This window comes from Cololabis saira, chromosome 6 (assembly GCF_033807715.1).
Source record: "Cololabis saira isolate AMF1-May2022 chromosome 6, fColSai1.1, whole genome shotgun sequence".
Taxonomy (NCBI): Eukaryota; Metazoa; Chordata; class Actinopteri; order Beloniformes; family Belonidae; genus Cololabis; species Cololabis saira.
The window spans coordinates 30,621,734-30,645,057 of NC_084592.1; the positions used below are offsets into that span (position 1 = coordinate 30,621,734).

General features: G+C 38.1%; 1 protein-coding gene across 2 annotated transcripts in view; it reads left to right on the plus strand.

Moving 5' to 3' along the window:
* Nucleotides 1–3,624: 3,624 nt before the first annotated feature.
* slc39a10 (solute carrier family 39 member 10) overlaps nt 3,625–23,324 on the plus strand; it is a 52,289-nt gene continuing 32,589 nt past the window's right edge. Inside the window, exon 1 of one of the 2 annotated variants that reach the window (XM_061723925.1) lies at nt 3,625–3,706. The gene's annotated coding sequence lies outside the window, so the exon portion shown is untranslated. Of the gene's footprint in view, nt 3,707–18,913; nt 18,955–23,324 lie in introns of those variants that run through there. The other variant, XM_061723927.1, reaches the window with a different exon arrangement.

A 23,324-nucleotide genomic window follows, 5' to 3' on the forward strand; every position in this document is an offset into this window, starting at 1 on the left:
GAACTAAGTAAAACTCAAGAAACACAAAAGAAATTCAAAATCATGACAGGCTAAGCGAAAAGGTCTCAAATCATATGCGAACAATGAAAGAAAGCAAAAAATATCCAAACTGTATGTGCAATTTCTTGATTATTTTATGAACACACATCGCTTGAGAAAAGAGTAACCGGACCCAGGGGTTAATGAAGACAAACATTATAAGCTTCTTGTTCATTAGAAGCATCAGCTGATGGGAACCATGTCTCTCAAAAATATCTCTGAACACGTGATGAAGAGACATTGATCTGCATCAGGCCAGAAAGGAATACAGAGTCATCCATAAGACCACAGTTGGACAAACTGCATGTAAACAGATACAGTTTAGAACTGTAGCTACTCACTATCATTTCAGTTAGCTTATTCAGTAGTCTGTTGTCCCGCTAATTATTCCCCATTGCAACCCAGATATTCACGAAGTGGATCGAGGTCTAGATTCTGTGGTGGGAAATACATTTGTGAAAATAAAGTCCTGTACTCCCTGGACCAGCCTTTCACTGTTTTAATACTATAAGCCCTGGTATTGATGTCTTTAATATGTCTGTGGTATTAGGAAGGGGAAAACAAATTTGGTGATGAAAAACTGATCATGCAGTATTTTCAGAACATTAGCTGTTCTCATTTTTTGGGTATTTAATGTTGCCGAGCTATGATCTGACCAAATGAATGAAGCCTAGACCATAACACTGCCAACACAGGCTTCACTAATAGGTGTTTTTTCCAGTTCTCTTACTCTCTCTCACCTATAGATGCCTATTTGTTGGAAAATCTGGACTCATCAGTTCTCATGTGAACTTTTTCCATTTCTGAGAGTCCAATAATGATACTTTCTGCTAAAATCTTTTTTATAATAATCAGGATTATTAACCTTGTTGATCCTTCCTTAACCTTAACCTTCATCTCTGCCTTCCCCATTGGTTGAGGCCCATCCCATCGCCCGACCAGATCCATAGCTCCAGACCAGGAATAAAAGACATATTCAACGCAACTGTTTGCTCAGCTACAGCTTGCCTCAAACTTGAGACCTGACGATAAGACTGTTGATGGCGTGGGTAGTTGTATTAATAATTAGATGTATTAGATGGTGCTTTGTTCACCTCTGTTGTATTTGTGACTATAGTACCTTGGTTTTTGGCTTTGCCCTTTGTAAAGATAGTTAATTAGCTTTTAGCCCAGAACTGGGATAGTTAGGATTTTGTTTTAGTAAATGCCTTTTGTATATGTACATCTATTGGATGTTCCTTTTGTGCTTAGTTTCTGGTGCTGCTCCCCTTTTTTATATTAATAAGACCAGTGTTTAGTCACGTTGGGATCATTTTTGTTTTTTCTTTGACTTTACGATAAACTTTTGTGTTTCACATTTTACATCTTGTCACGATCCCCCTTGTTGCAACTCCCCGACCCTGGCCGACCTGGGTGGGGACACTGATGTACTGTTTTCTTAAGGATGCACATTTGATTGGTCCCAATATCTTGAATTTTCTTCACATTATGTGTTTGGAAATATTCTTTCAATAGTTTCACTTGAAGACAATCAATGTGTATATAAACACATTGATTGAATGAAAACCCTTTTTGGGTTTTCATTGAGGCTTTATTATAGGAATTAGATACACAGGAATGCCCACAGCATTTCAGTGTCAACAAAGGTAGAAATATCAGATTCTGAGCACATAATTGTAGATTGTAAGTGGTTGACAGGTAGTTATTTTAGATTTCTCGTAAATCTGTCTTAAAATGTAAGATACTGGACCTCGGTTGGGCTGGTGGGATAGTGGCGGAAAATTTCCTGTATTTTTAAATCCACAACTTGACAGGTATTGTTAACAGTAACCTTCCCTCTCAAGTACTGAAAGGTCCCTTTTATAATAATAATAATAATACTAATAATCAATTTTATTTATAGAGCCCTTTTAAAAGATCTCAAAGACGCTTCACAGACACAAAGATAAAACATCGACATGAAGAAAATTAAAATTAGAAACAACAGGATAAAAAAGATAAGAGATAAAAGATACGATTTTTATTCTATTTTTATTTCACCTTTATTTAACCAGATAAAAGACCCATTGAGATCAAGACCTCTTTTACAAGGGTGACCTGGCCAAGGAAGGCAGCAGCACACGTCCACAAATAACACACAAATAACAGCAATCACAAAATAAACAAAAAAATAAATGAGAGTGCAAACTGTTTAAGCAAATAAAGTGCAGTAGTGGTGACTTCAGTAACATGTAGAAAACAACAACTTCAGTAATAATTTAAAAACACGGACACATGTAGTTTAAAAACACAGGCACTGCCGAAAGAATTCTTGTTGTCGGTCTTTTAGAAAAGAGTGAAAGGCTTCGAGTGAAATAAGTTCAGGCATTTTCAGTTCAAATTGGGGATATTCCAAGCAGAGGGTGCAGAGAAACTAAAAGCTTTTTTCCCCAAGTTAGTCCAAAGATACAAGATAAGAACATATCACCATTTAAAACACTTAATTAACCTGTTAGACTTTGCATATTCAGCTTCTAGTTTCAGTGTTGAATAAGATTGAAATTAGATTTGAACATCTGTTTAAGATTAAAATAGGTTTTTTTAACAAAAGTCAGTACATTTTAATGTATCATTTGAATTTCACTTAAACATTACCAAATACAAATAATGATTAACCTATCTTTAATAATTTGGGGCAGACTAGTTTGTCTCCAGAGCTGGGGTTAATGACCTCTGCATGGTGCCTTCACCCTGGTGTGGTGAATTTTTTTAGACCCTTTTTTGTGAGTGAAAGGATTTTTTTTAAAACTATTTGACTCGAACCAGAATTAAATTCGATGCATAATTTTGAATGCCATGAACACATGGAAAATAAATTATTATCCAGCAATTCACTTTAATACAAAATAACAAAATTAACTGAACAAAATAAGTATCTTTCTTAAACAAAAACCTGTCCTGTTTAACTTAAAATTGTATAAATTCATATAAAACAATAGAAAGAAAACAGAACATCCATCCTGTAATAGAGCACATTTTTCAGTGCAATAACAAAAGTGCAAACAGAAAGTCTGTAGAAAACATATTTGTGCCTCAAAGGCCATGACTGTAGGCTACAGTTGTAGTAAAACAGAAAAAAGAACTTGTGAACTCAACTCAATGCCATTTTCCATTGGCATTTTATGCCTATTTTTTGACTCTCACAGTAATACGGGACAAAGTACCTTTTCAGCTCAATACGGGACGATCTGTTTAAGATTAAAATACGTTTTTTTTTTTTAAGTCAGTACATTTAATGTATCATTTGAATTTCACTTAAACGTCACCAAATACAAATAATGATTAACCTATCTTTAATAATTTGGGGAAGACTAGTTTGTCTCCAGAGCTGGGGTTAATGACCTCTGCATGGTGTAAAGATGTGCTTACTCCTCGCTTTCTAAACCCGTCCTCGGCTGATCATATGACAAGCCTGGTCACAATTTGGCGGAAAGAAGGGTAATCTCTTTCTTCACCATCAAATGCGCACATTGCGCAGACAGATAACCGAGACAAGCCGGGGTCTCCGTAAACAGCGTAGCGGTGGTTGGTGAATGGGCGGACCTTTCACGCACTGACTGCCTCAGACGTGAGTTTTTTTATATTTTCGTACCGAGCGGAGAGGAGATGCACACGGCACTCGAGTGAGGTAACTATATATATAAAAAAAGCCATTTGTTTTCATTCACTCCCACAACATGGAGCCGTGTGGCGTTTGTCACGACGTGCAAGATGTTTAAAACAGCCCTGTTGTGAACATTTGTAAGGAAATGTTAGACAGTGTAACATATGGCTGTTCCTCCCACCGGGTCGTCTGCTAGCGACCGCTGTTTGTGTCGAACCTCTCCGAGCTAAAACCGACCGGAACCGGCTTGTTCTGGAGCCACATGTCGGACCGCTTTGACTGGGGTTTGGATATTAGTATAAAGTGGTAGCCGTGGTAATGTTGCCGTGTTTAAAGCCTGATTTATGGTCCCGCAGCGTAGCTCTGCGTTGGAGTAACGCGGGACCATGAATCAGCCTTGTTTAATAACGCGGAAGAGGTCGTGTTGTAGTGAGAAGCACGTGGAGCGTCCGGCCGTCTTTACTATTGAATGTGTTGAAAATGTGTTAAAAGGAATCGGCCGTTTCGGTACTAAACGGCCTTTAGGTTTCTGGCTAAGGGGGAGGCTACCTCGTGTGGCCGATCTGTACTGGAAATTACTACATTTCTGCATTTGTGTGTGTCATCACGTGGCCGGCTGGAGTGACCAGTTTCAGTGAAATGACACATCAGCCCTGCACTCTCTGCTGAAGGATGAGCTGTACTAAGCCAGCAGAGGTGTCACAAGTATTCACATTCACTACTCAGGTAGAAGTATAGATACTAGAGTTTAAAATACTCCTGTTGAAGTATCAACTCAAGTTTTTACTCAAGTAAAAGTATAAAAGTACTGGTTTCAAAACTACTTAAAGTGTAAAAGTAATGTAAGGGGGAAAAAAGCCATTGAAAGTGAATGCATCTTAGTATAATGCAAATATATTAAAGAACCATATATGTGTACTATTGAGCATTAACATGTGTTTCAGAGAGCAGAAGATATGATGACTCGTTGCCTATAAGTATTGTATTGGTGCAAAAAGTCAAACTTCAGAGGCATGTTATCATTTATCCTAACCTTTATTGGAATGTACATCCAAGTTTAGTTGCAGGAATCTGAGGGCAACGGATGTAAGAACAAAACTGGACAAGAACATCTGAAACAACCACAACCAAATTCACTCTATCCGGATGGCGCAATTTAACTGGATAGTTTTTTTTTAAGGCCGAAATGAAATATAGTAACGAGGCTGTTTTTAAAATGTAAGGAGTAAAAAGTAAAGATAATTGCGTGAAAATGTAAGGAGTAAAAGTAAAAAGTCGTCTGAAAAATAATCACTCCAGTGAAGTATAGATAACCAAAATTACTACTTAAAGGAGCTGTATGTAAGAGCAATAATAAAACGAATCATAAAATGACCCAGATATGTCAACAGACATTTAAAAATCATGTTAATTTCAAATACTTATGTCACTGACAACAGCACTCAAGCCAGGATATTCCAGTTTAAAAAGAGGAGTTGCAGCCCTCAACTGATGTTTATGTTGTCATTTTTTGTTTTGGCCTGAAGCTCCACCCTCCACCTATCTCCCAATCACCAAGTCAGTATTGTTTCTGAAGCTCCACCCTCCACCTATCTCCCAATCACCAAGTCAGTATTGTTTCGGCATCCGGGTTGCCAGCTCGGCTCTAATTATCGCAGCCATGGCAGCCTACGTTCCTGCTGCATTCTGCAGCCTACCTGGCAACCTCTGGTCGGGGGGAGGAGGGGGAGGGTACACGCCGCTCAACAATATTTTGAAAGTGACTGCAGTACCAGTTTTGGCCATTTCTTACAGACGGCTCCTTTTAAGTAAGGTAACGAAGTATTTGTACTTTGTTACTTGACACCTCTGTAAGCTAGCCTGTTTTTCAGAATTAGTTTTGATAGATTGATTGAAATTCTTTATTCAGTCACATCACACTACAAGCATTATCAACACAAACATTATCGAAAAAATAGTGACTGAAAAGGCACAGGCAGAAGCATAGTGGTTATATTAATGTCTGTCCTACATACAAAAAAAACAATAGCAAAACTAAACCAGAAAAGCAGGACCAATAAGGTTTACATATATAGTAGTAAAGACAATTTTTTAATATATAAATATCAGAGAACAGTAACAAACAAAAACAAACATTAACATTTGTAGCTTTCAAAGATTGCTCTACAAATCTTTTTTTTGTAAACCGAAAATGAGCTGCACATTTGTAAATCAAGGTTAGCGTCATTCCATAGTTTAACTCCACACTCAACAGATATACATCTCCTTTTAGTCTCCTTTCTAGCTTTTTGTACAACAAATTTACAAACATCACGCAAATTATATTTTGACTCATATATTGAGAAAAACCATTGTACACAGACAGGGAGTAACTTTAATTTAGCTTTATACATTATTTGCATTATTTTATAATAAACCAAATCATAAAATTTCATAACATTGGATTTTATAAACAAGGGATTTGTATGTTCATAGTATCCCTATTTACCCTATTAATCAGAAGCTAAAAGCCTTGAAGTACTTTGATAGTTGCTCAAATATTGAGTGTGAAAAGTAACAGCTGTTGCTCTTGGAAAGCTTCTGTTTTACTGTTCATCAGAATCGGAAAGAAGTTTATTGCCAAGTAGTTTAACTATGGTTGATTTTTTTTTAACTATTTGACTCGAACCCAAATTAAATTCGATGCATAATTTTGAATGCCATGAACACATGGAAAACACATTATTATCCAGCAATTCACTTTAATACAAAATAACAAAACGAACTGAACAAAATGCATATCTTTCTTAAACAAAAACCTGTCCTGCTTAACTTAAAATTGTATAAATTCATATAAAACAATAGAAAGAAAACAGAACATCCATCCTGTAATAGTGCAATAACAAAAGTGCAAACAGAAAGTCTGTAGAAAACATATTTGTGCTTCAAAGGCCATGACTGTAGCCTACAGTTGTAGTAAAACAGAAAAAAGAACTTGTGAACTCAACTCAATGCCATTTTCCATTGGCATTTTATGACTATTTTTTGACTCTCACAGTAATACGGGACAAAGTGCATCCCTTTTCAGCTCAATACGGGACGATTCCGTTTTTCAAGGGACGGTTGGCCACCCTAAGGGTGCTTTCACACCTGTGGCCCGTTCGTTTTGTTCCGATTCAGGGGCTAAATCGATAGTTGTTTCGTTTCTCGTTTGTGGTGTTTGTGTTCACAAGGCAAACGTCTGTAGCGGTTCAAAGCTGTTAACAAATGCCATGCGCGACCCAGCTGTTCTCTGATTGATCAGAAATGAACGCGGAAGGAGTTTCCTCTTCCGCACCCCAGGATAAACAACAAGCCACTTTCAGAGAGAGGGTGCAAAGCGCAGACCGCCCCGGTGTTCCCAGTCATTTATGTGCGAGCTCGGCACAGAGCGGAGCTCAGCGGCAGGCAAGAGACCGCCTGCCGCAGGGTTTGCGCCAACCCTGCCCAAATTGAAAATGTTTTAATTTCACCGTGCCGCGCTGGGACGACATCTCGGCACATCAAATAGGAGAGAAGAGAGAAAGTTGTGTCCAATAGGAGAGAAGGTGGTGGAGGCTGCGCCGACTCTTCTCCTTGCGCCGCGGTCGCACATACACATGGAGTTGTATCGGTTGCTGTGTCGATTATGTTCTCACTACAAATAAAAAAAAACTAACCGCTCCACGTCTCGAATGGAAGCGAGCCGAGACCACCTCCCCTAGGCGATCTCGGCTCGCTTGTTTTGTGCCGCATCCGAGCGCGATTGCTGTGTTCACATGTACCAAACGATCCGATCTTTAGGGGGAAACGCTCCCTGTTCCGGAACAACTACTCCAAATGGGACAGGTGTGAAAGCACCCTAAGTTTAACACACACAAGGAATTTGTTGTGGTGATTGGTGCAATACAAAAGAACAAATAATATTAAAAGAAAAAATGTACAACATGTTGGTTTTAAAGTGCTGGAGTAATGAGTCTGTACAAAGGTGACCTAGGATGTGCGTTAATGTGACGCATAAGGTCAGAAGTGGGGTCTTTACGTTAGGTAGAGTGGGGTGGGGGGACAGTCTGTGCTAGACGGGGGAGAGGGGGGTCCGGGGTCTTGTTGACCTGGCCAGCTGCAGTCGGAAAGAACTGTTCATACAAAACAGTGCAGACATGTCAATTATTTAAGAAACCTCTATAGAACTTTTGATGTTCAGTAATTTATATTTCTTACCTGAGATGCGTTGGTTACAAAATATGGTAAAGAAAAGATAGATAAATTAATGTTTAGTGATAATTTGTGTCATAACATGTCACATATATAAAAAAATCATGATCATAGGATTATTTTATTAAGCCCTCAACAGTTATTTTAGTGAATGCCCAAAGAACACAACTAAGTATAAAGGTGTTACTTTTGTCTCCAAACTCCCCAGAGACCAATCCGATGGGACCTCATGCCATCTGTGGAAAGTGATCTCAATTTACAGAGACCCCATGCCACAACCCAAGGGGCCTAAATGATCTGTTGCTAAAAGCCAGACACTCCAGGAAACCCACATATTTTCTTTGTCCAAACCCTGAGTGGTCAGAGCTCTTTTTTTAGGAGCACATGGGTGTCCAACTCAATATTAAGCTGGTGGTCATAATGTTTTGGCTTATTGGTGTACATTGCAAGCGATCATATTTGATCTGTCTTTTCTTACTGGCTCCCAATTATTTGCTTGGTTGTCATGTTATCATACGAGCACAGAACTGATATAAACAAAGCAAATGAAGGGTGGTGAACTGGCATTGCTACTCTTGCAAATGGGTATGTGGGGCCATGATGCAAGTTTTCAAGAAGTTACAAGACAGCGCCAGAGACGAAGAAGGCTGCTTTGTAGTGTTTCGTTTGAACATCTGTTCACAGGCTGTTGACACCATATCGACAACCACTATGTCAATACCATTAAGCCAACAGGCCAGACTGAGTATTTTTAGTTCTCTGAACAGATCCCTTACTTTACTCTGGTAGACATTGTTGTCTGTGATATAAAAATTGATGTACATTGTATCAGAAATCCAATTTAAACAACCAGACTTTCCAGATTGAGATGCATCTGTGAAAATCTGATTGAAACCACCTCTGTGTATGGTTTGAATCAGAGTTGGAATAATCACATTTTTAAGTGTTTTTTTGCTTTTGTCTTGGTTTTTTGGCGCCTTTTATTTATTTTTTTTACATTTTTTAACTGATATGTGCTCCGGATACGCTAAAACTCAGGCTATGTTTAACATGCCAGCCCAAATCCATTTTCTCTTAACTTGCTCAACATGGGTTATGTTACTGGTTTCTCTTGGAAGTACAGTGATAACCCGGAGAGAGGGTCACCTTTGACGCAATGTGTATCCATGGTGCCATATTTCACGGTCAAAGCAACCAGTAAAACATCAAAACAGATTTCATGTATAGCTGCTCAGCACTTGAGTTTACAGAAATTCATACTGCATTTCTTCCATTTTTAAAGCAGCGACAGCTGTCGGTTGAAGTACAATATGAAGCATATACTTGCATATACTCTTGAAGCATATACTCCAGGGTGTATGAAATGGGAAAAAATGGCCTTGAGTTGAGATTTTTGGTAAACATTTGGTGGACAAATTGACAGGCTGAAATAACAGACTATGGCTGATAATTATACTTCTTTAAATGCCATTTACTACTTATTATGTTGAAGGTACCAAGCCTTTATTTGGCTTCGTATCTTCAGCAGCAGAAACAAATAGACTGTAGACTTGATCACGTTAAACATTTTCAGTTAGTTTGTCATTTCAGTCTGTCAATTTCTTAAGCAAATGAGAAATTGTTTGCTTAAGAAGACTTTATGTGTCAATGTATAGGACTATGTTTTCATTTATAAAAAATATAATTTTTTCTTATGGTTACACCTGCCATACACTACTCTGGTGAATTTGACCCCCAAAATGTGTTTTTTCTTTTTGTTTTAACCTGCCACAGACTCCATTTCATTTCAAAGGCGAAACAGGTTTATTTATATAGCACAATTCAATGACATGATTCAAAGTGCTTTACAGAGACATTAAAACATAATCACATAGGAGAAAACGAAAAAGCATGATTTAAAATTTAAACAGAAAGAAAGGCACGTTTTTTTTCTATGGCACATGTTATGTACAAGAAAATGCATTAAAAGTTTAAAACAGAAATTGAAGACAGTTCTGAATAAGTTAAGAAGAATTAAACAAATGAGATGCAAGAAATAAAGGTTGTAGTCCATTAGGGTGGATTACTGAAATACAGCACTAAATAAAAAGGTTTTCAACCTTGGGTTAAAACAAATTAAAGTTTCTGCAACTCTGATGCATTCTGGGAGTTTAATCCACAGGTGAGGAGCATGTTTCCTTTTAACTCTGGGTACAGAAAGTATGATGTCTTTATGCAAGACTTCTCTTCAAAATAAATAATAGGATCTCAACTTTGAAGGTGATGGACAGAAACATCTTTAGTTTTTTGACAGATTATGGCGACTGCCTTTTAATGCTGTTATGAAAATAGTCAACAGAAGACGAAGGCATAATGTAGTAACAACATTTAATGATTAATATCAAAAAATCCATCCATCCTTTTTGTATACCCGCTTTATCCTTTGCAGGGTCACAGGGGTCTGCTGGAGCCTATCCCAGCTAATTACAGGCGAGAGGCAGGAGTTCACCCTGGACAGGTCGCCAGTCCATTGCAGATATCCAAAAATGAAAACTAAATAAATTACACAGGAATAAGCACAAATCTGATTGGGACTTACATTAGGGCTGGGCGATATATCGAGATTTTAATATATATCGATATATTTTCAAACACGATATGGTACGAGACAATATCGTTTATATCGATTTAAAAAAAAAATATATATATATATATTTTATTTTTTTAATGATTTTGATATAGCTTATTTTGTGACAAATTGACTTGAATGTTTTATTTGAGATTTGCACAAATGTTTTGTTATTTGCACAACTGTCAACCTCAGTGGAAAAGTCTGCCTGTTACTGTCTACATTGTATTAATTGCACAGTGTATTTTAATTGAATTGTTATGCAGGAAAGGGATATTTGTTTTATTTTATTCAAGAAGCATTTTTATTCTATATATGCAGGCAGTTTATTCTTATAAATTATTATGTTTATTATTTCATTTGTTTTATACATTTTGATATTGTGCAGACCTCTGTTAACAAAGGTACCTGTGTGACATTTGGCACGAGGCTTTGTATTAAAACTGACAGTTTTTTTAAGGGTTTGCCTCAGAAAAAAATGAAGCTAACAGAGATGCTATGCTATAATGCTTTGGGGGAAACCCCAATTAAGGCACAGAAAAAATATCGAGATATATATCGAGTATCGCTATTTAGCTAGAAAATATCGAGATATGACTTTTGGTCCATATCGCCCAGCCCTAACTTACATTTCACATTGTTTTTCCCATCATTTCTCCTCACTTCTCCAGTGTTTGTAGACTTTGTCCAGGTTACTGAAATGCAGCAGTAAATAAAACGTTTTTCAATTTTGGCTTAAAGCAACTGAGAGTTTCTGCTGACCTGATGCATTCTGGGAGTTTGTTCCACAGGTGAGGAGCATTAAAGCTGAATGCTGCCTCGCCGTGTATGGTTGTAACTCTGGGTACAAAAAAGTAGATTTAACCTTGATTGTTGGGTCATAATGGACCAGGAGATCAGAGATGTATTTTGAACCTAGAGCATTCAGAGATTTATAAACCAACAGTAGGATTTTAAAATCTATTTTGTGACAGACAGAACAACTGTGTAAAGATCTAAGATTCCATGTTTTGAAACTCAAGCTTAAAACTAACAGTGCAGAATTGGAACTTAATTCAAATGCATCTGAGAACAGTTGTGTCTTCAACATGGATTTACCATTCACCATTCTCTGCAGGTCAGGTCCATGCTTGGAGTATAACTGGGTGATTGCCTGCACAATATCGTGAGGATGCTGTCAGCTGGATGATGCTGCCGAACAGTTTTATAGTTGAAGTCATTTTCCTCCCTGTATTTAATTTACAGGACTAGCATTTTGTAAACTTTGTTATGCATTTGCTCTCATCTACTATCAGGGTATACCAGGGTGCATTTTTAACATTGCACATCATCTCATTGATTGAGTATACAAATTAAAAGGGATAATTTTTGCTTTGCTAGCGTTTGGTATACTTGCATGCTTTGCCACATGATCGTGGATTAGTTGAACTGACAGCATTAATGCATTCATTTTGACGGCGAGTAGAATATTGTTGATGAGAACTATAACTTGCTCAGGGTCGGATTTCCTTTTTGTGTGACAACTTGTTCCGCTTCTTTTGATCTTTAGCACTCTCCTGCAGTAATGTATCAATCCCCATTCCCATCTTGCATCTTCTTAGAATTCCACCAGCATTCAAATTACTTTTCTACTTTAGGTAGTCCAACTTCCATTCAGTCCACACATATTTCCTTTCGAAAACCCGTCTGCTAGTTTGGCTTCACAGCATGTTTTGCAGAGCAGTCCTTTCTCACTCGAAAAAGAAAAAATCTCAGCCATTTTGTTGTACCTGCACAGATTCAAGACACCCTGTGCGAGATGCAGCAAAGCTGTCTTCGAATATAACCACCCCCCCACCCCCCCATTTGATTTATTTATTTATTTATTTTTTGCATCAGTGAAAATAGAGCTTATGTGATTTGCCAAAAAGCTCCAGCTTTGTCTCATCTGGTAAAAGGACATTTCTCAGAAATGTTCTGGCTTGTCAATATGCATTTTGGCAATATATAGTCTGGTTTTTTTTAATGATTTGCTTTCAACAGTGGAGTCCTCTGTCATCTTCTATTAAGTCCACTTTGGCTCAAATTGTGAGAGATGGGGTGGTCTGACTTTGATGTGTCTTGACTTTGAAGTTCATCTTGAATCTTTTTGTTTACCATTCATATTATCGGTCTCTTTAATACAGGCAACCCAAAAACGGAATAACATCATATAAGTGGGCAATACAGGGGGGTTCGCAGACCCTGCCATTTCCAACTCATCTAAAAAACGGAAGAAAAGAAGAGTTATTGTTTTGTTTCTCTTTTTAACATTGTGATGGACTGGTGAATTGTCCAGGATGTACCCTCCCTCTCGCCTGTTGTCAGCTAATATACCATTTATAATGATTTTAATGATATTACTTTAGTAAATAATAGCCTTATGAAATATTAAAAATATTAACTGAAGATTTATAGTAGTCATAACTACAAAAAAATTGGGAAAGGTAGACAAAAAGCAATCACTAAGTGTTGCCTGAAACTGCAGCCAAGTTCTAAGTTTAAATGTTTTATTTTCTTTAATGATGGTGCTTTAAAATACTTTTTGTATTGAATTTAGGATAATCTTGCTGCAACAGTGCAATACACATACTCAATTGCTATTCAATTCATTTTTTAACAGCCCCTAGTAATGCTCAACATTGAGGAACTGAATAATACTTGGAAAAAAAAACAAAAACATTCATGAAATGATCCGTCAATACAACCCCGGAGCAAAAACCTTTGAAACACTGTAAAATATTTGGATAAAAACAAAATGCAGTGATTTGCAAATCTGATATCCAATATTTTATTTACAATAGAACAAAGAAAACATCAAATTATCATGAAAAAAAAATTAATGATCTTATTTTTTTTAAAGATATTTTTGAATTTGATGGCAGAAACATGTTTCACAAAATTTGGTTTAAACATCAGTGAGATGTTTACCACTATGTAGCATCTCTACTTTTAGCAACAGTCCATATACATGTGGGAACTAAGAAGATCAATAGATGGAGGTTTTGCAGTGGAATATTGTCCGATTCTTCTGTGATATAGGATATTAGCTGCTCAGCAGTCCTGTGTTGCCTTTGTCACATGTTTTCCATTTAATGATGACTCAAGCGTTTTTATTTGGTGAAATGTCTGAACTGCCAACAGGCCAGTTCAGCTCTGGGACTTATCTATTATGAAGCCATGCCTTTGTAATGGATGCAGTATGCAGGTTAGCCTTTTCTTGCTAGGAATTAAAAGGTCTTCTCTGGAAAAAGACATTGACTCGATGGGACCATATGGTGCTCTTAAACCTGTATATACCTTTCTGCATTGATGTATCCTTTCCAGATGTGAAAGCTGCCCATTTACTAACACAGCTTCATACTATCAGAGATGGAGGCTTTTGAACTGAGTGCACATGACAAGATTGATAGTCCCAAATATTTAATTGACATTTAATTGACAGATTTTCAATCGTGATATTAATTCATGTCTTGTTTTTGCAAAGTTGTGTGGAAATATTGAATTGGAAGTGTATGATCATAGACTATTGTTGGAATCCTTTTTTGTTGTTTTTATTGGTTTTCTTATTACAAACAGTATCATAAAGGGAGCGCTTTATTTTTGTTAGTGATGCCACTACTGTTACCACCAAATAATGTCGTTTTCCTGGCTTCCACCTCATCCACAACATCCCAATCTCAGTCTCCGTGAAATTTAGTGGCACTGTTGCCTGGCTCGACACATCTCATTCATCCTGACGCACAGCAGAAACAGGCTGCAGGAAGCCGCTGCGCATGATCAGCAGTCTCATTTATATGCAAATACAGTCATCAAGTAGTTTGCATTGACCATACATGGTACAAAGTGGGCGTGTAGAGGGCGGGATATGAGGCGAATTCACGTGCGTAATCTTCCAGGTGGACTGTGATTTATAAAGCGAACATTGCATGCAAGTGCAAGCACACGGTTTTAGAAATCAGGATTTTTTTGTGCGCACGCCATTTTCGGCTTTTGAGTGCACGTACACTTTTAGTATGAATCCTACGCACTCTTTTATAAATGAGGCCCCTTGTCATTAGACAATCATATAACGTGTTTAAATGTACCTTTGTCACCATCACACTTCCAACACAAATCAGATTCCCATAGTTTGAGTTGTGCCGTCTTACATGGAGTACAGTAGCTCCTATGAATAATCCTGTAAGTGATTAATCTCATATGCATCTTTTTCGATGTTTTACACCAGGAACCCACAATTTCGTTAAATCTTTCATCAGTTATTTCTCTCCCTATATCATCTTGCCAGGCTAATTTGAAACCATTAAGTTTTGGTGTGACAGATTGTCTCATGGTACTGTAAAATCTCAATGCTCCCCCCTTCACTTGTTGTCTGGTTTTTAACATTTCTTGTATACTGGTTTGATATGTTAAAGGAAGTTTCCTTTTATTTTAATTACATCATACAACATCTCAGTTGGAGATATTATCAAAATGACTATTGTTGGATTTTAGTGACATGTTACATTTTGACGCATGGGAAAACCTGAAAATGACACATATGCTTAAATGGTTGTTGTAACAGTAAACAGAATGGTAACTGTAATCTGAGCTTTTGTTGAAGTAGCTTTTGAGATTGATGACAGATAGAAAGTGTTTCTTACCGCATCCTGTTTGGCTTTTCATCCATGTCACCATTGTTCTTCTGGTGCCTCCGGGCCTCTTGCTTTTTATTGATCTCCACGCTCTTGATCTATCTGTTCCTCCATCCATTCATCTCTCCCAAAATATCAGCTTCCATAATTATGTCGGGAAAGAGGCCGGAAAGGTGGTTTATAGGAAATGTTGAATTTTTATTTTACAAATCACAGACACGGTGCATTTGCATTTCATTAATATTAAAGACATCCTCTGTAATTATTACAGCAATTCCCCTGGTAATAATAGTCCCATGCGAATCATACACCAAACTTTGATTTCAGGTGGTATTCCTTAGCCCACGTGGTGATATCCATTACACAATCAAACCTATTTTTAAAGCAGTGCCAAAACAGGGCATGAAAATCATGTACATCCAATATGAATTTTTTTTTTTTTTATTTAAAAAAACTTTTTTTTTTAAATGCCTTGTCTTTTTTTTTTTTTTTTTTTTTTTTAATTCTTCAGAACCTCAATCCTTTGACATTATCATGTACTATAAATAATAAGATATTCAAAGTCTTCAATATTATACACAGAGGAAAAAAAAAAATTCTGAATTTTTTAACAAATTTTAGAGACTTAGCAGACTGGTCAATCATTGCCTATCTTTGCTTCTATAAGAATCAGCCTCTCTGAAATGCTATTTCTATATCAGGGATGTTATTGACCTGTTGCCAGGGTCCGAAATTAACCTTTTGACTCACTAGCCAAGCAGACGTGTGTGTGTGTGTGTGTGTGTGTGTGTGTGTGTGTGTGTGTGTGTGTGTGTGTGTGTGTGTGTGTGTGTGTGTGTGTGTGTGTGTGTGTGTGTGTGTGTGTGTGTGTGTGTGTGTGTGTGTGTGTGTGTGTGTGTGTGTGTGTGTGTGTGTGTGTGTGTGTGTGTGTGTGTGTGTGTGTGTGTGTGTGTGTGCGTCTCTAAGGGTCACAAGCGTCCCGAGGTGCAGTTTTATGTACCATTACCCCCTTTTTACATCGGCAGATAGACTACCTCACGTTTGTCAAGCAAATCTCGCCTGCCCTTTTTACATTCACTGACGCAGGATGATGTGTTGAGCTGGCCCCACAAATAACTCTCCTCTGAGGGTACACTTATTTGCAGGTCAGAACTCATATCAACAGAACTGATGCAAGGTGGCGGGTCGTGGGAGGGATTTGTTGATGACAAGAGGAGAATGTCCGCGAGCTCCTCATATTTAGAGGCTGGACCAGTGATTTTCAACCTTTTTTGAGCCGCGGCACATTTTTTACATTTACAAAATCCTGGGGCACACCACCAACCAAAATGACACTCTAATACAATACATATTAACATATTGTTAATAATATAGTTTATAAATGTATATATAATCACTTAGTGTGAAACCTGGGTGTTTCGATGAACACAAAATGGATATCCTGGCAGGAATGGTAGAAAGACTCTACCAAGCAGCTCTGTCTCTGTTTTTTTTTTTTTTTTTTTATCGCAGTCAAGCTTGAGAAACTCAGCTCACATAGATATGTGGTTGAAAATGGGAGCAATGTCAAAATAGCTTTGTTGGCCAGAATCGGGAACTCCTTGGCAACAGATAACCAAAAACTGTCCAAAGGAAGATCAGCAAAGTTAAGCTTTAAACCACGATCTTGTTTCAGTTCAATGAGTTCCTCTTGCTCCTTTAAAGTCATGTCCTTTTCAGCAACGGATGCGGAGCTGTATGGGTCCCTAACCCAGTCAAGGCATTCTGTGAAGGCTGAAGAGAAATAAAATGGCAACTTCTCCCTGAGAGTTTTCAAATGTGTGCCAATCACCTCACACATTACAGCAGTGTTGCCACATGCAGTTTCTTGGAAAGCGGGAACATCTCAAGGTTGCCACGCTGCACAGGTTGTTGCCAGAGCTGCACCTTTAAACGGAATCCATTCATTTTATCAGTGCTTGTAACCAGGTTTTCATTTCGGCCTTGCATCCGTGTGTTCAATTCATTCAGGTGATGAAATATATCAGCCAGGTATGCCAGCTTTGCACACCACTCATCACTTGCAAGCAGCTTTGAGTAATAGGACCTCTTTTTGTCAGAAATACTTTAAGTTCCTCTCGCAGCTCATACACACGGGCCAGCACTTTGTCGCACGACAGCCACCGGACCTTTGTGTGGAGAAACAAGACCTTATGTTCCGCTCCCATTTCCTCACACAAAGACGCAAATAAGTCTTCACGAAGTTCACTATGCGCACAACATCACCCAACACAAGAGCTAGATCTGCTGGTAAGGTATTTGCAACGAGGGCCTCAAAGAAAGTGCGTAACAATAACATCTGGATTTCTTTCTTTGACCCTACTTACAAAGCCTTCGATGTGCCCGACCTGTGCAGTTTTCCCATGTGAGCCTGCTTTTCTCAGGGTATTACGATGTGACCCGAAATATTTCCTCTCCTGTTGATTTTTCTGGCAGTGCCTTGCAAAATAAGACGTTTTCTCTAATGGCTTCTCCATCCACAAAACGCACGTTGGCCAAGGGCTGACAATATCGGTTGATTCAAGTAGCAAGGAAAATTTCTTCTCAGAATTTTGTCCAGGGCCCTGTTGGGCATTTGCATTTTCCCTTCTCAAAAACTTGTCCATCACTGTCACTTGCTCGTCTTGCTGAGATCCCAAACTGTCACGTGTCGCACAGAACTTACGCTATTGTCTTTACAGGCATTTATCACCCTCTACTGCCACTATAGCACAGACACCCGCCAATGGTTAATTAGGTGATATTAGATAATTTTCCGTGGCACACCTGACGATCTCTCACGGCACACTAGTGTGTCACGGCTCACTGGTTGGAAATCACTGGCCTAGACTACATAAATCAGCATATTACAGAACCGTAATCTGCAACCGGCGAAGTCACTACATCAATCCTGCTCTTATTCAGCATGGATCTGCCACTCGCTCCATTTCCTACATCACCCAGCTGATGTTGGTGTTACCACTGGATAACGCCTCCTGACTCGTCAGTTTCTGTCCAGCACACCTTAAACACGCAGGATTGATAGCGGGCTATAATCTAAAAACGCCTTATGATGGAAACGTTTAGTGTAGTGGATAACCTTGGTGATTTACTTGCCAAAAAAAAATTTTACTCACCAATAGCACAAATATTTACTTATTGTAAAATTAGTCTTGTGTTGAGTGTTTGGTCACGGTATCTAACAAGTTCAGACTTGTTAGATACTTGTACTCTGGACAGACTTGTTTCTGTTGGCCAGACTAAGCCGGAGAGACAAGGCATGGATTAGTGCTGACATTAGGAGGTGGATGAGCTGGAAATGTTTCCATAGGTTTATGACTGCTATCATGAACGAGGAGATCTGGGATCACACTGTTGTGGGGCATTTTAGTGCACGGTGGACTGTATAAGTTGCTTGTGTTTATCTAGATAACATTTAAATTAGCGGTACGTCCCATTGATAGTGCACGTGACAGTGCATACACATGTACGCCATGGGCGGCTGGTCAGGTGGTTTGTTCTGGACCCAGCTCCCTGACGGCACACACACACACACACACACACACACACACACACACACACACACACACACACACACACACACACACACACACACACACACACACATTCCCTTCCTGTGCCTGCCCGCCTCTCTGTACAAATTAGTTAAGTCGCTGGATTCAAAAGCCTCAAAACACCGGTTATTAATGTTACCTCTGGCGAGAGCACTTTGCATTGTCGTTTTGTGAACTCCATCGTTTTTGGTTTATCTCTGATTAAAGGTAAGCATCATGTGCTCTCCTTTCGCAAGTTTGTCCTTTTTAAAACATTTTTTTTTTACATCAGCATATTGTATCCCTAAACTACTTGTTCTGTGTATTGGCTGTGTCTTATCTAGCCTTGCAGTCTCGTACTCCACTCGTATGTGCTGTGATGAATACGTTTCCAGACCACAGAGCATCATCCATGCACCTGTGCCTTGCCACAGCCATATCACATCATTGTTTTATTACAGCTTCTTGATTCTGCTTTCAGAAGTCCTTGCAAGAAATGTATAGATGGTGGATCCTCTTCATATTGACTGTATTTGAACCTTTAAGTTTCATGAAAGGTCCAGCTTTTCCCAGAAAAATGCAGATAGTTGATTTTCTTAACCTTAAGTCCTATGTGCTTCAGGTTCTCTAGGTTTGTTTTTTTATTGTAGTTTACTTCAGACAGTCGCATTACCTTCTTGGAACTTTGCATCACTTAAAAAGGCCTGCCACTTATTTATCTTGTTCAGATAACAAGTCAGTATGCTGACATGAACTCATACTCCACGTGTAGAATCTATTTGGATATTAAAATAAAGAAGCGGCTGCATTGGTGGGAATGTGTGAGTGACGTGAGTCAGGACATTTGTAGGTCTACTGCATAGCTTTATGACAGAATGTTTTGATCTGACTATATAACAAGCTTGATCGCTGTTTACCTCTGTGTTCTGCATCAGTTTTAGGTGTTTCTATTCAGCATGACAAAAAAATTGCATCTGTAACCTCAGCATTGATACTTGGATGTGCTTTTGTGTGGACAGTTTTGATTTGCAATACAGATTTCAAATTGTTTGTGTCGCTTTTCCATGTGCAGTATTACAGCTGTGCAATAAATGAATCTGAAACACAGGTGTGTTAGCTGACGTTCATGATCCATCATATTTTAGTTGTATTCTGTTATCGCTTGTAAACATCTGTCACTTCAATTGAGGTATATCAAGTCTTCTGAATCTCATCCACTGTGAACAGATTGTAGTTTTTCAAGATTTTCATGGGCCATATGACATCTCTCTCTCACGCCATGTTCTTCAGCCTGACAAAGAAAAATGTTACTCTCAACACTCATTTTTCTTTTTTTAAATAAAGCAGTCTTTTAGCTAGGGCTACACAATATTAGGAGAGCGTGATATTGTATATCTTTTGTTGACTATTGAAATAATTATATAGTAGGTAGGGCTGAACGATATACCGTTATCGTATCTATATCGAGATATGAACATTCAAGACATTAATAACGGAAAAGCAACGATATAAACGATATATGTCCGCTCGCCCTGCTTGTACAGCGCGAGCAGTCTCCATAAACATTACTTTTAAGATTGCTCTTGAACGCACCACTACGGCCAGCCAACCACAAAGCTTATTTCATGCTTGCTGTTGATCGACAGCTGAAGCCAACCAATGACAAACATAGGAGGGTGGGAGGGAGGGAGACGTGACGGAGACGCACACAGCCACACACAGGAGAGCGGAGAAGAGCGGAGAAATCCAAACGGAAGAAAAGAGACATGATTGCGGAGGATAATGCGGCCGGTGGCGGCGCAGAATCTAATTTTGTGCCAAAACATAAATCATCCTCCATTACTTGGAGGTATTTTGGATTTAGAAAGGATGATGTCGACCAGAGCGAGGTGTTGTGCAAGTCGTGCTTGGTGAAAATTGCGACGTCGGCCATCCCTTTTTAGTTTTGAAATTACAAAATAAAAATAGAGAAATAAACCAAAATAATCCGTTCCCCATCTTTTGTTTTGATAATAAAAAATTCATTGATGTGTTTGAAAATCGAAATTGGGAATTAAAACAGCGAGTGGAAAACTCTTTTCTCTATTTCCTATTCGTTTACTGAAAACAAGGATTGGACAAATGGGGGGATTGCACATGCGCAGTAATAAATTAAGAAAGTTTTTTCTGGTTCTTTTGTTCATCAGATTGAAAGTTAACATTTTTAGATTTTTAATTGTTGAAACAGAAAATAAATCAAATATGAAACCTGGGAGTGAAACATGAGTTTAATCTGTAATCTGTCTTCACTCCGTCATGAAACTGCAGTGATGTTGTGACAGTCCGTTCAGCTGCAGCGTCCAATCAATAATCAATAACATGTACTGAACTCTAACTCTAACTGCATTGGTTATTTATCGTTAAAGCGGAGCTACAGTAAAATATTTTGATTATTATTTATTATTGAGTGACTTTATGTTAATGTTGATGACTGGCAGTGAGTTCTAATCAATAAAACTGCACTCTTTTGATTTCTGATGTTTTTATTTTTCTGAAAAATGCTTGGTTTTCACCGAACCGAAGTCATATCGTATCGTATCGATATCGAGATATCTGGCATGAATATCGAGATATGAAATTTTGTCCATATCGTTCAGCCCTAATAGTAGGGTTGTAATGATAGACAAAAATCCCTGTTCGGTACGTACCTCAGTTTTGAGGTCACAGTTCGGTTCATTTTTGGTACAGTAAGGGAAAAAACATAAAAATAGCTTTTTGTTTAATTTTCAACTTTTGCTAACAATGGTTTATACATTTTCTTATAAAAATGAAACATACACATATATATGTGTGTGTGTGTGTGTATGTATATATGTATGTATATATATATATATATATATATATATATATATATATATCGTGCCACGAAATTTCGCGATACAAAAACGTCACGAAACGTGTCGTGGAGGTGACAAAGTGTATCACCATATTATGTTATTTATATTAATCTATTGTGTTGACTAGAAACGGGCATCCGACCACGCGTGCCGACCGCGGCTCGACCCGCGGACCAAAATCTTCCTCCGCTCAGAAGAAACTAGTTCCGTTTTGCGGTCCCGATCACGGATTTTTAGGGTTTTGAGCTCTGAACCTTTAAGTCTGGTGTAGAGTTAAGCCATACCTTATTAAATTAAACCTTTTTCGGGTCGGGGAAAACTTCTTCAGAGTTCGAGAGTACTTTACTGTCCGCTCAACAGTGTAGGATTTTAGAACGTCAACACAGCAGCCAGTGCCGTACTGTGGCGTATCACTCCGCCCAAAACAGACTAGCACTACAGATAAACTGATTATAGTCCCTGATTTACATCAGAATATAAAGAATATAAAGAACATCAGAATATAAAGAATATATTTATAAAATAATGAACCCTGAATTACCAAAATAACCTTCTTAACAAAAATAAATCTCCTCTTACACTTATAAGGTGAATCTTATAAGGTCAATCTTTTATATTATGTAAAATTGTATGTATTTATTTACTTAATTTTAGTTGTTACATTTCTGGAAAAGAAAAAAGTAAAATCATACAACTCAAACTATTCAGTTTGTGGCAAAATATTTGTACTTGAAACTGAAGATGCATAATGCAAACCTGACATTTACTTTTAGTTCAGTTTGTGGAAAATGGTTGGCCTGGCTTTCTCTTTAAAACTTAAACAGTTATAAAGCATTACAAACTGTAACAATAGGGCAAACACACAGTATTGTTTTGTATTTTGTGTCTTTCAAATAAAAAAACATTTTTTCCAGTCATATGTTCCTCATCCAAGGTTGTTAAAAAGATAAGAATAGTAGAATAGAATAGAATAGAATAGAATAGAATAGTGCTTAAATCTATTACCAAGTCCTCCAATGAATAAAATATTTTCAAATTAAACAAAATATAAAACGTATACAACTGAGTGTGGTCGAAGATCCGCTGCTATAAAATGACCAATTACATTAGTTATAGCTTTAGCCTGATCTGAATTATTGGCAAAATCCTGTTTAAATGCCAAAGGTAGCTGCATTGACGCGGTGCCGGTTTCTTTCCTCTCAGCAGCAACTTTCACATTTGCGTGGCGCCGTTCCAGATGCGTTATCAGGTTTGACGTGTTGCCAGAAACATGCCTTACTGCTGTTGAACATTGTCCGCACACTGCTCTCGTCTTATCTACTTGTCTTTGTCGGTTGTTGTTTTTCACCGGGAAACCGAAGTGTCAGGAGACCTTAAAGATAAGCAAGGATCTTCAAGCTCCGGCTTCTTGTTTGCATCAGCCATGACGGCTGCTAGCGGGGAAAAAAAACCTCACGTGTGAGTCTGGTGCTGACTACATACTTCCAGTCCGCCACTTAAGATGTCAGGTGTGAACTGGGATTTGAAGTATGCTCTGCGCGCAAAACAACCCTGTTAACTAGCTACTGTTAAATGTTATATTCTGTTCGGTTCACATCTGCACCGTACCAACAGCCCTGTACTGAAATGGTTCGGTACGAATCCATGTACCATTACACCCCTATTATATAGTGTTTCTCCTTTGATGCTAGCAAAGGCTCCAGTAAGTAAATTGTCTATAAA